This window comes from Pseudophryne corroboree, chromosome 7 (genome assembly GCF_028390025.1).
Source record: "Pseudophryne corroboree isolate aPseCor3 chromosome 7, aPseCor3.hap2, whole genome shotgun sequence".
NCBI lineage: Eukaryota > Metazoa > Chordata > Amphibia > Anura > Myobatrachidae > Pseudophryne > Pseudophryne corroboree.
Genome location: NC_086450.1, coordinates 119635633 through 119654387, shown reverse-complemented (window position 1 = coordinate 119654387; position 18755 = coordinate 119635633). Strand labels below are relative to the sequence as shown.

At 45.2% G+C, this 18755-nt stretch overlaps 1 long non-coding RNA gene across 1 annotated transcript in view; it reads right to left on the bottom strand.

Annotated features, from left to right (window-relative positions):
• Positions 1 to 16727, bottom strand: part of LOC134943439 (uncharacterized) — a 96556-nt gene extending 79829 nt beyond the window's left edge. Inside the window, exon 1 of the long non-coding RNA XR_010181533.1 lies at positions 16465 to 16727. This is a non-coding gene — a long non-coding RNA (uncharacterized LOC134943439). The remainder of the gene's footprint in view (positions 1 to 16464) is intronic.
• Between the last annotated feature and the right edge of the window lie 2028 nt (positions 16728 to 18755).

Here is an 18755-nt window from a genome sequence, read left to right as displayed (position 1 = left end):
GAAACGAATTTGTTCTATGGATAGGGGGTTGCTATAGGTGAAAAGCATATAACAGTACTAGAGGTTTACCAGAAAGTTATGGGCATTCATTACACTTTACTATACTGGATGTTAATCTAGCCATCAAGCAAGTATTGGATCTGATTTAGAACAATGAGACAAAATCATTATCCTAATCCATCTTGTCTGCATGTGAAAGATATCGAGTGCCAGTATTATTTATTAACGAGGGAATGAAAATAACATTGCTACCTACAATCTAGAATTTATAATACAAAGCAACATGTGATGCTGTTGAAATATGCATTGTAATGTGATAGCTCAAAAAATTTATCTATACCTTATCCATAGATTACATTTTCATGGAACTGTATATCATTGTTGGTTTGAGTCTGAAAAATAAACTCAGCATCAAAATGTATTTTAACAAAATGAATGTGAGTCATATTTCCTTTTGTGTATGGGACTCAGGATCGACAGTGTCTAGGTCGACACCCATTAGGTCAACACCTATTGGTTGACAGTGGATAGGTCGACACTAGAAATAGGTCGACATTGCCATTAGGTCGACATGAACAAGGTTGACATGGAAAAAGGTTGACATGAGTTTTTCAGGGTTTTTTTGGTGTCGTTTTCTTCGGAAAGTGACCGTGAAATCCAATTAGTGCACCGTGTCCCCTGTGATGGCTCGCTTCGCTCGCCATGCTTTGGGCAAGGTGCCTCGATGCGCTCGGCACAGGTTACCCTTCTCAAACGTAGTCCACATGGATCGTAATGTATGACAGAGTTCACAAAAAGGAATAAAATGTGAAAAACTCACGTCAACATTTTTGCATGTCGACATTGTCCATGTCGACCTAATGCCCATGTCGACCTATTTCTAGTGTCAACCTATTCACTGTTGATCAATGGATGTTGACCTAATGGGTGTCGACCCAGAGTCCAGATACCTTTCTTTTTGTATGTAAGGTTTCTGCCACATCTCCAGGAAATCCAAGATTGATTTTAAATTGTCCATTTAATTTTAAGAGGTTGATTACCATCTCAACCATCATCATGACTACTACCCATAATCAAGGCAGACAATTTAAATCTATAAAATAATTGTGGATTGAAATTATGATTTACTACAAGAGTGAAATTATAGTATTCAGACAAGACAAACCTTATCTCCTATACAATAGCCCAGATCTGTGACTCTGTGCCTCTGTGTCTAACGCTGGGTGGAGCCACAGCACTGGGCGGAGTCACAGTCACAGACCTGGGCTAATAGATAGTACCCATACCCGGGATCTAAAGCCTGCCGCCGGAGTAGATCAAGAGAGCAATGCAGGACCCAGGCGTGCAAGGGGGAGGGCGCGTCGGACCTGCAGCGTAGGGAGGGGGTGGCAGCTGTCCGTCTGTCGTCTGTTTCTCCCAGTCCTTGGTGCAGCAGCCGTGCATGCAGCGAGACCCCCGCGACTGGGATAGCAACAGAAACGGTTGTGCCGCGTGACAGATGCAGCAAAATCGCTGCGCTCTGCTGCCGTCTGCTCAGTGTGCTACACAGCACAGAGCAATGCACTGCAGCAGACCCCCTCGCTGGCCCGTAAACCCTGTGCGCCCAAAGAGGACCCGGCTCCTGCACACCTGATGCAGAAGGGACGGTGTGGCCCCTGACCTTTGCAGAGCCCATCCACACCTTCTCCTGGTACAGCGGGTTCCCCATCAGAGCCCCCCACTCCTACTTCTGAAGATGGGGCGAGGGGGGGAGCGGTGTGGAGTGAGGAAAACACAGCAGCAGAGGAAGGGGAGGTGTGACACAGGGCCTGCGCTACTATCTCTGGTGCCAGCTCACACCCTGCCCACCAGTCATGCAGCACCCCCCGGCCAGAGAGACAGTGGGAGGGGGATGCTGCGGCTTACTGTCAGGCTGTCTGGGGGCTGAGGATGTACTCCCCTCGCATCTAATTAGCACCCGCCCCTCCCCCACCCGTGGCACCCCCACACATGCCTCTCCTCCACCCGCAGGACCCCCTCAACTGCCCCTCCCCCACCAGCAGTGCCCCCGGTCCCCCTTCCCCATCCACCGCACCCACCCCTCCCACTTCTGCTACTCCCCCGGACCCCCTTCCCCATCCGCCGCCCGCCCCCCCCTGCTGCACTCCCGCAACTGCCCCTCCCCCACCCGCAGCGCCTCCGGACCCCTTCCCCATCTGCCACACCCACCCCTCCCCCATCCATGGCACCCCCTTCCCCATCCCTTCCCCACCCATGGTGGCACCGGACCCACTACCCCACCCGCAGCACCTCCGCACCCGCCTCTCCACCACCCACAGCGCCTCTGGACCCCCTCCCCCATCCGCCGCACCTGCCCCTCCCCCACCCACAGCGCATCCGGAACCCCTGCCCCATCCGCGGCACCCACTCCCCCGTCCCCTCCCCATTGCAAGGGGCTACGCCCCCTTCATCTGGTGCCCTTTCTTCGTGTAATATTTAACCACTATCAAAAGTGGGAATGCAGGTTATACTCTATATAATACAAATATTGAATGCAAGCAAGGCGTGCAGGGGTTAAGGGGGCATAGCCCCTTGCGACGGTGTGAAGAGCACCTGTAGGGCGCAATAAGTCACCTAGTCTTTTATAATTACAATGTAGAATCACAATAGTTTTAGATACTCTCATGAATTGAGAATCAGGGAGAGAGTGGAGATGTTTGGCATTTGAGCTAACAGATGAAAAGTAGACCACACATCTTTATATTCTACCCTCTCCCATCCCAGTACTGAATAATGGCAATCAGATTTCATCAGATTTGTTTGTTTCAAATTTAGAATCAGTATTGTTGAGGACCCTCACTAACAACCTCAGGTTGCTGTGTGAAGTCATTGACAAGCCTGGACTGGTTGTGATGTGTCTTCCCTAGTGGATAGATGAAAAAAAGCTAAAATACTAAAGGCAGATACACACTAGTTGATTTTGATCCAATAAAGATAAAGATTTCCCTTGAAATTTCCCCAGCTGCAGAATGAAAGATAAGTGCATACACACTGAACAATATAATGTAACAATATCATTCAGTGACGTCACCCCTCCCATTCTTGAGCATGCAGTCATGTAAGATATAGCCTGAATTGGACTGCATGTTCAGTTGATAAAGTTAAACGATAACAACCCGCAGGAGCATGCATTGTTATTGTGTTTACACACTTGACAATAAGCACGATAATATCTTTATCTTCATGCATATCGTCCACTCAAATTGTCTAGCGCAGGAATGGGGAACCTTCGGCCGTCCAGCTCTTGTTCAACTACACATACCAGCATGCCTTGCTACAGTTTTGCTATTTGGCCATGCTAAAACTGTTGCAGGGCATGCTGGGATGTTTAATTCAACAACAGCTGGAGGGCCGAAGGTTCCCCATCCCTGGTCTAGACTGTATGCCCTTTAATACAGATTTAAATAATTGGAGGCTTTAGGTACACAACTCTCAGCCACTTCTTTTATGACCAAACCAAATGTAACTTTTTGTCATGTGTTATTTTAAATAAGAGTAACACACCGGGGATTGTTGCATTCTCATAGAGCTCCCATACTCGGGACTACAATCACCCTGCATTCTGAGGAGTTCCTCCACCACTGGCACCACATAGACAGGGCCGGAACTCATGCTTTCACCGTAATGCCATCTGCAATGCCAGTACCGCCTCTCTGGAGCTGTAGCCCTCTGACCATGGCAGCATTGTGAGATTCCCATACGAAGCCCAGATCTGCTCTATACCACTGCTAGCGATGCTGCCCTACTGGGTGAGTGCCCAAACAGCCCTGAGTGAAGCCCCATTCATCAAGCTGGTCATGCCAGCGGCGTCCTCAGTGTGGGGGTGCCGGCGGTGTTGGCAGTGCTGAGGTTTCAGCAGTGACCTCAGTGCCGGGGTGCCAGTGGTGTTCTCAGTACAGGGGTGCTGGTGGTGTCCACAGGCGGCGATTCCCATAGTCAATCCTCTGTGCAGTTTCCCGATGGTTGGGAAACTGCACATGTGCAGAACCTGTTCTGCGCATGTGCAGAACAGGTCCTGCAATGTGATTGCAGTATGCGAACGTCTCTGCCTGATTGACAGGCAAAGGAGTTCGGAGGGAGGGATGAGGGTGGGAGTGGCGAGCTTAGGACTGCATCATGGACGCAGTTTCCTTGGCCTCACAAGGCCACCTATGAGGGCAAACCTCAATAAGCTCAGGCTTACTCAGCCTGCCATCGCAGATGAACATTGCCACTGCGATGTTCATCCCATATGTGATCGGATTGCAAATGCATGACGGAGGTGCTGTGTACCTCCTCCTGCATTTGTACTGCTAAGGACTGCAAACAGCTTTGAAATTGCAATCCTTAGTGAATTAGGCCACAGTGCGGGGTGCTGGTGGTATCTGCTGTGCAGGGGTGCTGGCGGAGTCAGTGCTCTGCCCTGCTGTGCCTATTGAAATCTATGGGGTAGCACTTATTGGCTAAGAGCTGTGGGAGACAGTGCTCTCAACCAATCAGCACTTAGCCCATTGATTTCAAAGGGACTTCCAAAATGCTGAATCCAAAACCTGCAAGATCCAACAGCAGGAGGATGAGTTTTTTCCTCGTTTTGTGATCTAAGGCAGATGTGCAGATCCGAGCCCCATCTAGGATCCCTTCAGGCCCCGGAAGTTCAGTGGGCTCAGTTCTCTGAGAACCAGGCTGGCTCATCTCTAATTACTACCCATGCAATCTGCAGTTGATTAACACAGTATGATTGATCCTACAGTATGATTATAGGCATTAAAAAGAGTTTGAAGACTAAACCTAAATGTAATCGCAATTTGAAAATAAAAGTCACATTTTGCAACCTCTCTGAGTTGGCCACAATCATGCAAAATGCTACCAACTCTGAGTAGTTTGAAACGCAGCTCCATTCCCACGCAAGTGACTGGAACAAATGCAACATGAATATGATAGAAAGTGTAGCTTTCAGATTACAGTAAATGGGATGAGAGTGCAGATAATAAACACCCAGTATGATTAGAGTATGTGAGATGATAATCAAATACAATTTTTTTTTTTTTTTTAAGTTGATACTAAAGCAGAAAAGTAGGATTCAGAACAATATAATCTTGCTTATAAACAAAGGTGCAACTTTAACTTAATTTGCATTCATAAGTGTGAAATACTGTAGTTGCATTTCACCAGTCAATCAGACAAATTTCAATGGGGTTTTTTTAACTAGAGATGAGCGGGTTCGGTTTCTTTGAATCCGAACCCGCACGAACTTCACTTTTTTTTTCACGGGTCCGAGCGACTCGGATCTTCCCGCCTTGCTCGGTTAACCCGAGCGCGCCCGAACGTCATCATGACGCTGTCGGATTCTCGCGAGGCTCGGATTCTATCGCGAGACTCGGATTCTATATAAGGAGCCGCGCGTCGCCGCCATTTTCACACGTGCATTGAGATTGATAGGGAGAGGACGTGGCTGGCGTCCTCTCCATTTAGATTAGATTTAGAAGAGAGAGAGAGAGAGAGATTGCTGTGATACTGTAGATTAGAAGAGAGTGCAGAGTGCAGACAGAGTTTAGTGACTGACGACCACAGTGACCAGTGACCACCAGAGACAGTGCAGTTGTTTGTTTTATTTAATATATCCGTTCTCTGCCTGAAAAAAACGATACACAGTCACACAGTGACTCAGTCTGTGTGCACTGCTCAGCCCAGTGTGCTGCACATCAATGTATTGTATATAAAGCTTATAATTGTGGGGGAGACTGGGGAGCACTGCAGGTTGTTATAGCAGGAGCCAGGAGTACATGATAAATAATATTATATTAAAATTAAACAGTGCACACTTTTGCTGCAGGAGTGCCACTGCCAGTGTGACTAGTGGTGACCAGTGCCTGACCACCAGTATATTAGTAGTATTGTATACTATCTCTTTATCAACCAGTCTATATTAGCAGCAGACACAGTACAGTGCGGTAGTTCACGGCTGTGGCTACCTCTGTGTCGGCACTCGGCAGGCAGTCCGTCCATCCATAATTGTATTATATACCACCTAACCGTGGTTTTTTTTTTCTTTCTTTATACCGTCGTCATAGTCATACTAGTTGTTACGAGTATACTACTATCTCTTTATCAACCAGTGTACAGTGCGGTAGTTCACGGCTGTGGCTACCTCTGTGTCGGAACTCGGCAGGCAGTCCGTCCATCCATAATTGTATTATAATATATACCACCTAACCGTGGTTTTTTTTTCGTTCTTTATACCGTCGTCATACTAGTTGTTACGAGTATACTACTATCTCTTTATCAACCAGTGTACAGTGCGGTAGTTCACGGCTGTGGCTACCTCTGTGTCGGAACTCGGCAGGCAGTCCGTCCATCCATAATTGTATTATAATATATACCACCTAACCGTGGTTTTTTTTTCGTTCTTTATACCGTCGTCATACTAGTTGTTACGAGTATACTACTATCGCTTTATCAACCAGTGTACAGTGCGGTAGTTCACGGCTGTGGCTACCTCTGTGTCGGCACTCGGCAGGCAGTCCGTCCAACCATAATTGTATTATATACCACCTAACCGTGTTTTTTTTTTCATTCTTTATACCGTCGTCATACTAGTTGTTACGAGTATACTACTATCTCTTTATCAACCAGTGTACAGTGCGGTAGTTCACGGCTGTGGCTACCTCTGTGTCGGCACTCGGCAGGCAGTCCGTCCAACCATAATTGTATTATATACCACCTAACCGTGGTTTTTTTTTCATTCTTTATACCGTCGTCATACTAGTTGTTACGAGTATACTACTATCTCTTTATCAACCAGTGTACAGTGCGGTAGTTCACGGCTGTGGCTACCTCTGTGTCGGCACTCGGCAGCCCGTCCATAATTGTATATACCAGTGACCTAACCGTGGTTTTTTTTTCTTTCTTTATACATACATACTAGTTACGAGTATACTATCTCTTTATCAACCAGTCTATATATTAGCAGCAGACACAGTACAGTGCGGTAGTTCACGGCTGTGGCTACCTCTGTGTCGGCACTCGGCAGCCCGTCCATAATTGTATATACCACCTAACCGTGGTTTTTTTTTCTTTCTTTATACATACATACTAGTTACGAGTATACTATCTCTTTATCAACCAGTCTATATATTAGCAGCAGACACAGTACAGTGCGGTAGTTCACGGCTGTGGCTACCTCTGTGTCGGCACTCGGCAGCCTGTCCATAATTGTATATACCAGTGACCTAACCGTGGTTTTTTTTTCTTTCTTTATACATACATACTAGTTACGAGTATACTATCTCTTTATCAACCAGTCTATATATTAGCAGCAGACACAGTACAGTGCGGTAGTTCACGGCTGTGGCTACCTCTGTGTCGGCACTCGGCAGCCCGTCCATAATTGTATACTAGTATCCAATCCATCCATCTGCATTGTTTACCTGAGGTGCCTTTTAGTTGTGCCTATTAAAATATGGAGAACAAAAATGTTGAGGTTCCAAAATTAGGGAAAGATCAAGATCCACTTCCACCTCGTGCTGAAGCTGCTGCCACTAGTCATTGCCGAGACGATGAAATGCCAGCAACGTCGTCTGCCAAGGCCGATGCCCAATGGCATAGTACAGAGCATGTCAAAACCAAAACACCAAATATCAGTAAAAAAAGGACTCCAAAACCTAAAATAAAATTGTCTTAATCTTACTCACACAGTCAGCTACCTCATTGCGCCTCTTTTTTTCTTTGCGTCATGTGCTGTTTGGGGAGGGTTTTTTGGAAGGGACATCCTGCGTGACACTGCAGTGCCACTCCTAGATGGGCCCGGTGTTTGTGTCGGCCACTAGGGTCGCTAATCTTACTCACACAGCTACCTCATTGCGCCTCTTTTTTTCTTTGCGTCATGTGCTGTTTGGGGAGGGTTTTTTGGAAGGGACATCCTGCGTGACACTGCAGTGCCACTCCTAGATGGGCCCGGTGTTTGTGTCGGCCACTAGGGTCGCTAATCTTACTCACACAGTCAGCTACCTCATTGCGCCTCTTTTTTTCTTTGCGTCATGTGCTGTTTGGGGAGGGTTTTTTGGAAGGGCCATCCTGCGTGACACTGCAGTGCCACTCCTAGATGGGCCCGGTGTTTGTGTCGGCCACTAGGGTCGCTAATCTTACTCACACAGTCAGCTACCTCATTGCGCCTCTTTTTTTCTTTGCGTCATGTGCTGTTTGGGGAGGGTTTTTTGGAAGGGCCATCCTGCGTGACACTGCAGTGCCACTCCTAGATGGGCCCGGTGTTTGTGTCGGCCACTAGGGTCGCTAATCTTACTCACACAGCTACCTCATTGCGCCTCTTTTTTTCTTTGCGTCATGTGCTGTTTGGGGAGGGTTTTTTGGAAGGGACATCCTGCGTGACACTGCAGTGCCACTCCTAGATGGGCCCGGTGTTTGTGTCGGCCACTAGGGTCGCTTATCTTACTCACACAGCGACCTCGGTGCAAATTTTAGGACTAAAAATAATATTGTGAGGTGTGAGGTATTCAGAATAGACTGAAAATGAGTGTAAATTATGGTTTTTGAGGTTAATAATACTTTGGGATCAAAATGACCCCCAAATTCTATGATTTAAGCTGTTTTTTAGTGTTTTTGGAAAAAAACACCCGAATCCAAAACACACCCGAATCCGACAAAAATAATTCGGTGAGGTTTTGCCAAAACGCGTTCGAACCCAAAACACGGCCGCGGAACCGAACCCAAAACCAAAACACAAAACCCGAAAAATTTCAGGCGCTCATCTCTAGTTTTAACAACTGCACTCCAGACAGGCACAATCAATTTTTTTCTTATTAATACACTCATGACACACCCAAGTTCAAGTCTCCTAGAATAAAAAAGCACTCACCCCAAATAGATGTACATGCACACTAAAAAAATAGCTAGCTGCAGCCAATGTAAGCCGCAACTTGGCTCTGAAGTCCAACTCTGAATGTGATCATCTGATTTTTACATTTAATTTAATATTTACAGACTTTTGTAATACATTAAGGTCACTTCATTTCTCTGCTTTAGTTTGTTCAGCCATATTGTTCTCATGGCAACAGTGGTTGCCAGAAATCATTTGCAGAGTGTAAAAATAAACTTTTATATATTCAAATTTCTGTTTTAGACTATTTTAACACTGGGAAAGATAACAATGTAATTTTGTTTATGCTAATTTCAGTATATAATTCTTACCCATATGCTCTGGTGAACATAAAAACTAAACTGTTTGATGCGCTATAACATGCTGAAGAGTATTCCGCCTCAGTGAAAACTGTACATGATGTGAATTAATGCACCATTTTGTTAAGAGTGGAATATTGATTTGGTTTTTAGCTGATGAAAACTAAATACTGACTAAGTGAAAGCAGAGTCTTTCATCTAGACTTGGAGGAAAGTATTCTCCCAAAGACACTTAGTTATATTTAGTTTCTTTGGTCGAAATGTGAGTATTCATATTCTAAATAAGTCTCTCAGGAAAATGGGCTTCCCCCACTGAGATGATGATAATGGCGAAAGTTAAAAAATTGCACTTCCTTAATTATCCATTAATTACAGTTTAAACACAAATAATACTATTTGTATAATTTCCAGTAAATCGATATATGGTCACTTCTGATGTGAGTTATGATGTCATCATTTCAATGTTCATTAAGAAATTCCGTAATAAGTATTACAACAACCATTATGTATCCTATATTGTAAATTGTAATGTATATTTCTGTAGTTAACAGGAATCTATGATCTGCAAACCTCATTTGTTCTATGGAATAGGATCCCATTTCTTCTCCGCAAATTTTCCACTGTTCCATTTTTTCCACTGTTTGATACATAACCCCTATAGACTTCATTCTCTAGTTGCAGATATGTATTGTTACTTCAACTACCTAATTTATAAGGAAGTTATTCTAAATTCCAATTCTTGATATGCTTGTAGATATAAGGTTATTTCTTCTCAGGTTTGCTTTTTGCAAGGTGTACCATTACTGTGTACCTAAATAAACAGTTTAGTCTGTTCAGACATAAAAGGGGAGATGTATCAATACTCAATGAGAAAAATAAAATAGAGAAGCTGCGTAAAGCAACCAATCAGCTTGTAACTATCATTTCAAAGACTGCTAGAGAAATGACAGAAGCTCATTGGTTGCTTTGGGCAACTTCTCCACTTTACAGATGTGTCCTCCTACATCCCTGCTGCAGTCTTGTTGAGCAACCTTTCTAGTTGCGCCTAGTTGAGAGCGTTTTTACTAACATTGCACCTTTTTTGGTGCATTTTTTCCCCGTGAATGTGTCTTATTCACATCATTATGTGACAGGGACGTGCAGTCAGGGGAGGCAGGGGAGGCAGTGCCTCCCCTGTCATTACTGATTAAAATAATATAAAGAAGATACTTATGACACGTTCTGTGTCATAAGTATTTGCTTTATATTATCCTAATCATCCCAGTCCTGTGTAAAGTGTTTGGGAGGCACCGATCGTGGTGCCTCCCTGTCAGATAGGGAAAAGTATGGGAGCGGGGGGCAGGCGCGGGCGGGGCCTAGCAATGGGCATTAAAAGCCCATTGAAAAATCATGGGAAAGCGGCACCATTAGTGGTGCCGCTTTCACACAGGGACGTGCTTTCAACCTATGAAAGCACGTCCCTTGTCAGTCAGGCCATAGTGATTGGCCAGCGGATCCGTCACTGGATCCACTGCCAATCACTGTTGTGGGCGCGTCGGAGGTGCGGGCGTCGGCGTGGGTGCTGGCGGCGTGGGTGCGAGCGGCGGTGCAGGCGGCAGGGGGTGCGGGCGGCGTGGTTGCGGCGGTGCGGGCGGCGTGAGTGCGAGCGGCGGTGCAGAGTTTGAGCAGCGGAGCGGTAACCCATTTCAAAAATGGCGCCTCAGCGTCATTTTTGAAATTCAAGATGGCCGCCGCGAGCCAATTACGGCTTGCCGCGTCATCGCTCCGCCCCCTCTGGCTGACTTATATAAGTCAGCGCGAGGGAGCGGCTGTCAGTCCGACGGCGGAGGAGGAGCGGAGAAGAGCTCCTGAAGGTTGAAGATGCCGGAAGTCCTGGATGGGCGGCGGCTATGCAAAAGAGCTTAGCAGCCGCCGCCCACCAGGTGAAGACGCTGGAAGCCCTGGGAAAGGCGGCGGCCATGCAAAAGAGCTTTAAGGCCGCCGCCTCCCAGGTGAAGACTTCAGAGGAAGACGCTGGAAGCCCTGGGAAGGTGTCGCCCCTCCAGGTCAAGACGCCTGAAACCCTGGGGAAGCGGCGGCCATGCAAAAGAGCTTAAAGGCCGCCGCCCCCAGGTGAAGACCGTGTGCAATAAAACTTATTTTTTAAGACTGTGTGGTCTTTTTATTTTAATATTTTCTTTACAGGTGGGCAACAGGTGCCAGCAGACCATTTATGTCCGGGCATGCTGGAACTTGTGGTTCTCCAAGTGCCAGCATGCTGGGGCAGGCTTGCTGGGACCTGTAGGCCACCTGTAAAGAACAATATTACTATTCTTTACAGGCGGACTACAGGTGCCAGCGGGCCCATTATGTCCGGGCATGCTGGCACTTGTGGTTCTCCAAGTGCCAGCATGCTGGGGCAGGCTTGCTGGGATCTGTAGGCCACCTGTAAAGAACAATTTTAACAATGAACCCCGCACTCACCGCCACCAGTGCTTGTTATTGCTCGGGAGGGGGACCCCATGTTTATTTTTTGGGGTCCCCACTTCTGAGGAATTCCAGCCCTGGGCTGACTAGCTTGGATTAATGCTATGGCAGGGGGACCCCATACCGAGTGTCTCCCCTGAGACATTACCCCCCCTGGCTGGTTCTGCCTGGTGCTGGTTTTACAAATATAGGGGGAGGCTACGCTTTTTTTTTTTTCCTCTATGGGGGGGGGGGGGGGATGTTAGCGGCTTGAGCCTCCCCAGCCACTGACCTCACCGCACGCCACTGTTATGTGAATATTATGCACAAGCAGACACTGCCAATTAAAATTATATGCAGCATGTCTATATTCTGTGTGCGACTGCGGCTGTATCTGCATACGAAATGCTTCCTGGAAAACTCAGTAAAGTAGCATTTTGTATGCAGATAGAGCTAGTATGGAAGTCAGTATCTTAGAAATAGACACAATGGGCCTGATTCAGTGTTGTATTGTCCATCTACAGTAGAAGAGGGATTTGAGGATTATTCAGTATGGGAAGGACCAGCAATGTGTTTATCATGAGAGAACCCTTTAATGAAACGTTGGGTCTCCACTTGATGCCAGCAATGGGCCAGGGATGTGCGGGAGGTAAATGGCTCAGGAGGCACTGGCTAGTACTAGAGCCAAATTTACACACAATATATGAACCAAGGGGTTCATGTGGGCATTATAAAAAGATGCAGCATTATACACTGCTGGAAATTTGGTGAATTTTGATCAGAGATATGTGGACATATGTGGACAAGGTAGGCTCACCTGCCTACTACACATTTTTTACCCCATAGTTTTGACTATAAAATTATTAGAATAATCCAAAGAAGATATTTTTAATATATTCTTTGTATTTGTCATATACTTTATATAGGCAAAACTCTGGCGTATACATTAATATAACAGGAAAGGCTCTGCCTCACCCTACCGCACGTCACTGCAATGGGCAGTACTGTTCGGTCTGCGTGAACATATTCACTGCATACAATTCTGAATCATGCTCACTTATCACAGAGTGAGAGGCAGCCACAACTGGTTGATGTTGGAGGAGAGACAAGGAAGACAAGGAATGTAGTTATCCTGGACCACGACCTCTAGATGGAAAATAGTTGGGATGATTCTCATGCTATAGGCCTAATTCATGTTTGTATGCAAATGCAATTGCGATTTTCTGTTAGCAAGTGAAGCTGCCACCCAGGAATTAACGCCCACCGGAGTAATCAAAAACTCAATCACAATTGCATACACATTTGCAGTCAATATGCAAGTTCAAGGAACATCAAGGATAAGGGTAGCTCTATGGCTATGCAGACTGAACACAGCAGCAGTGATGCTGAGAATGGCCATGCCACACTTGTGTTTTGCCAACCACTCCTTGTAAACTCTCAGTTGACACCTCCAAATGGTTACTTCCTTTCAATCACTTTGTAATGTTTCCCTCCTTTGCACATGCACATTGTGATCGCGGCACATGCACAGTATACCTATAATAGCTCCATTGCGTGATAATTGCCCATTGCGTACAAGCTAGATTACGGCCCTATGGTGCAGCTTTACCATGCAGACCACAACTTTCACAATACAGCTGACTAGTGAGATATCCACAAAGGGGCTTGGTGTAGGCAGGTGGGTAGCGTAGGATTGCCATCAAAAGATGCATCCTGGAAATCAGTGTAAAATTCAGTTGTAATGCTGGAGCTCAGGCCATGTCATTACTCCCACCTAATTAGGGCACTTCATTATACCCAGGTATATGCAGGACCAAAAAGTGACAAGGATCCTGAATTCTTGAGGATTCCTGATCCTTGTATTGACATTTTCACTTATTAAATGATTGATTGTGAATCTGTGAAAAAAATATTAAAGATGGTGGGCTAGATGCATCATCGCTTAGATAGTGATAAAATGGAGAGTGAAAAGGTACCAGCCAATCAGGTTCCACCTGCCATCTCACGGGCTGTGTTTGAAAAATGTCAGTTAGGAGCTGATTGGCTGGTACTTTTTCAATCTCCATTTTATTACTTTCAAAGCAATGATGCATCTGGCCCGGTATTTTAAAGGAATATAAATACCCGATTGCTCAGAAATAGAATAAATTGATTTGGATAATAATAATAATATTAGGTAGGTAGGTATAAGCACTGTGAACAAATACATCTAGCTATTATAAAATAAAATAAAAATGAAATACAGATCTTACTAAAATATCATTCTTTATTTTAAGAAAATTACAGATGTGTCCTCAGTACGAGATGCCTTGCGCAAGTGAGCCACCAGGTACTGTACAATTCTAGCGTCTGAGATCTTGTTATTTTGGTTAAAACATATACAAGACACAAGAAAGAAAGACCCTTGGTTGGCGCACTCAAAACATATACAAGACACAAGAAAGAAAGACCCTTGGTTGGCGCACTCATTAAGAAACAAACCCCATATAGGAGTTAAAACCTAACTTTTAATTAAATCCAAATAAAAACGCCATGTGTCTAGGATGAACCAGGACACTGTGCTGATTTCATATGTGTCACTTCTATATCTGTGTGCAACTGAATCTGTATACGAAGCCCAATGGAACTTGTATTGGAAAAAAGCCATGGCCGCTACATCGCAGCACTTCGTATACAGAGTCAAAGACCCAGTCGCAAACAGATGTACAAGTGATGAGTTGCCACTAAGATGCATTTTTCGGCACAAAAAACGCCCAACGCTAGCAAAGTCTCATGTGACCTCGCTTGCCAAAAGGGGATGTTTGTTACGACTGCAGCATTAATACTCAAGATTTCACTCTTTTGATAACTGTTTGGACTTTGAGCAGGGCCGGTGCAAGGATTCTTGGTACCCTAGGCAAAATGTCTGCCTATTGACACCCCCCCCCCCCCCCAACACCATCAATTACTCACTTTCCCAGACACTAAGGTGACAGTGCATAGGCGGCGTCTTCTACGTTTCTCAGCTGTCTGACTGCACAACAAGGATGCATCTCTCAAAGACATCTTTAATTTTTTGATGGGTACACTCAGTGGCACCCCCTTCCCGGATCCTGGCACCCTACCCAGCTGCTTATCTCTTTCTATTCGTCTCTCATAGATACATACATATCCATACACTGCCTCTCATATATACATTCATAGTCTGTCTCTCCCATTCCTTCACATCTCTCTACTTTTTCTTTGTCTGTCTCATTCTCGCTCTCTTTTTCACATAAACTATCTCCCTTTATTTCTGCCACACACACATCTCTCTTTCTATTTAATTCTGTCTCTCATACATACATACATACATACATACATACATATATACATCCATACACTGCCTCTCATACATACAGTATATCCATACATACATCCATACACTGCCTCATACATACATCCATACACTACCTCTCATACATACATCCATACATACATACATACATACATACATCCATACACTGCCTCTCACATACATACACTGCCTCTCCCATACATACATCCATACACTGCCTCTCCCATACATACATACATACATACATACACTGCCTCTCTCATACATACATCCATATACTGCCTCTCCATACATACATCCATACACTGCCTCTCCCATACACACACACATACATAGTGTTCACGCTAAGCAGTTTTAGCAGGGCGCCGCACTCTGCCCGATTTTTTAAGGGCAAAATCCGCCCTGCCCTTTCTGCGGCGCCCTGCTAAAACTGCTGCCCACTTCCTGCCCTCACAGCGTGTAAAGATGACGCGCGTATGCGCACAGCATTCATTCACGCTGAGAGAGCGCTTGGGGGAAGCCCAGCACCTCCGTAGGTGCTGGGCACGCCCCCAACAGTGACGCCGCCGGCCGCCCCCTTTTATTACCCGCAATGACCCCACCCCCTATTTTGCATGACCACGCCCCCTTTTCGCAGCGCGCGCTAGTGCCCCTCTAGAACCGGCGCCCTGCCCGGCCCGGATTCTAGAGTGAACACTACATACATACATACATACATACATACTTTACATTTACTGACTCTTTCATACATACATACTGTACATTCACTGACTCTCACATACATACATACATACATGTATCCATACACTGCATTTCCCATACATACATCCATACACTGCCTCCATACATACACACATATATACATCCATACACTGCCTCCATACATACATACATACATACATACATATAGACACATCCATACACTGCCTCCATACATACACACATATACACATCCATACACTGCCTCCATACACACACATATATATATATATATATATACACATCCATACACTGCCTCCATACATACATCCATACATACATACATATAGACACATCCATACACTGCCTCCATACATACACACATATACACATCCATACACTGCCACCATACACACACACACATATATATATATATATATACACATCCATACACTGCCTCCATACATACATATATACACATCCAGACACTGCCTCCATACATACACATATATACATCCATACACTGCCTCCATACATACACACATATATATACATCCATACACTGCCTCCATACATACACACATATATACATCCATACACTGCCTCCATACATACACACATATATACATTCATCCATACATCTATATATACACATACTGTCTCCATACATAAATACAGTACATACATAAATCCAATCACCCGCCTCCCCCAGCCAGTGCACACTTCCCCTGGGGTGTGACTTCAGGCAGCCATTAGTCCGGGTTCCCCACCATAACAAAGAGGCGGCATCTTACCGCTGGCCAGGATGCTGTGGAGGGGTTACTGCTCCTCGCTGTTTCCAGCATCTTCCGCCCGGGTTAGCACTGCTGCTGGCGGGGAGTCACTGCACCTGTGGCTGCCTCCGGCTCCATAGTGCGCGGCAGCTGGTGAGGGGCGGGACTGGAGGCTGCTACTAGCGAGGGGCGGCCGCCTGCTGCCTAAATGCTGTCACTTGTGCTCAAGCACCCCCGATGGAACCAACAGAAATATGTGAAATAAAAACGGTGCTGTGGGTTGCGGGGAGTGTGGGGGGGGGATTGGCGGCTCATCCCTCATTTTATAGTTGAGCTGCTGATTAAGTACCGCCCTCCAGCGGCCGGCGCTCTAGGCAGCTGCCTAAAGCTGCCTAATGGTAGCGCCGGCCCTGACTTTGAGTTAAATAAAATTAAACATTTAGATGATCTTTTCATGTAGTATTTGAAAGCAACAATTTAGCTACAACACTTTCCTCCTGAGCAAGGGCATTGAATCAATATGGACCTTTGTTCATATACAGTACCACAATCCCCACTATGACATGATACAATGTATTTATTACATTTTTACAAATGCCACTTTAAGAAATACTAGCTTAATGAACATGGAAACTAAAAATCATTATAAAAAGGCTGATTGAAAAGTAATGAGACAGATTTTTTTTTATTCAAAGTCAGATGACGCCACAGGATCTGATCTTTTTTTTTCAAAGAAGCGTCCTACACATTCAGTAAATTTTTTGCATTTCAACAATGATTCAAAGACGTGCAGTAGACTTTTGTGATGTCATTTTTAGTGTTGCAGCTGTGGCATTTTTCACTTCATCATCTGTGGAGAGCTGACTTTCCAAAATAGAACTGGAGTCTTCGGCTCTCTGCGGTGATCCGGCGGTAAGAGAGGAGCGCCAAATGTTTTTTTTCCATGCCCCCCCAACCATATAACGCTGTGGCGCCCCTGTTGCCAATGCAGAAGAAGCAGTAGCAACCAGTGACATGCGGTGTAGCGATTTAGGTGAGGCAGAGCCTTTCCTGTCATACTAACGTGTAAACCAGAGGTTCCACTATATAAAGTATATGAAAAATACAAAGAATATATTAGAAATATCTTCTTTGTATTATTCTAATAACTTTTTTAGTCAAAACTCTGGAGTGGAAAGTCTATGACAGGTGAGGCAGTGACTATCTTTTCCACCCATCTCTGATCAAAACTCACCAAATTTCCAGCAGTATATACTGCTGCATCTTTGCATAATGCCCATATGAACCCTTTGGCTCATATATTGTGTGTAAATCTGGCTCTGGAACCTCCTGAGCCACTTTCCTCACCGCACGTTCCTGGCAGCAACATGTGGTCGGGCATTGTCTTGGAGCAAAACCCTCTATATCTTTAGCAGATATGGTCTTCTCTGCCTCATGGCTCCATACAAATGGGTTTTTAGGAAGTTTGCATAGTCATCACCTTTTATTGTCTGTCCAATGGAAAACCAGTACTGTAGGATCATACTGTGCACATCAAAGATCAGTAGAAGCATGACTTTACACGCCAAAGGAATCACACTGAGTTTTTTGGGAGTGTTTCCATTAACTGGACTGTTGTTTGGATTCCGGATCATAATGACGAATCGAATCCACGAGTCCTCACACGTCACAATCAATGTCAGGAAATCGGTATCCTCTCCAATATTCCAGCAGTGTTCTTGCACAATTCTTCTGTGAGATTTCTGGGTACCACAGGTTCAGACACTATAGTGGTCTATTTACTAAGCCCTAGATGGGGATAAAGCGAATAGAGATAAAGTACCAGCCAATCACCTCCTAACTGTCATTTATCAAACCCAGCCTGTAACATGGCAGTTAGGAGCTGATTAGCTGATACTTTGCCTCCATCCACTTTATCTCCATCCAAGGCTTAGTAAACAGACCTCATAGATGTTTGAGCTTCACAATAACCAGCATAGCGTTGCCACATCTGCCTATGAGACAGAAAAACAGACTCATTGATTTTCAATCAGCCCTAGTATTTATATTGGTTTTACAAAATAAGAAGAATTACACTATGCAATCCTCCTGATTGGGAAGTTTTGTCTTCAGGGTCTGAGGCTTTAATCTACAGTATGTATTTGCTAGTCTGGCATAACTTGAAAGTTATCAAGCACATAAAAAAAGGTTTAAGAGAGAAGTCTGGGTAAAACTCATGCCTGATATGGGGTGGTCTTCAGTATGCCGAATGTCGGGATCCCGGCGCACAGTATACCGGACCCGGAATCCCGACACCCAGCATACCGACAGCT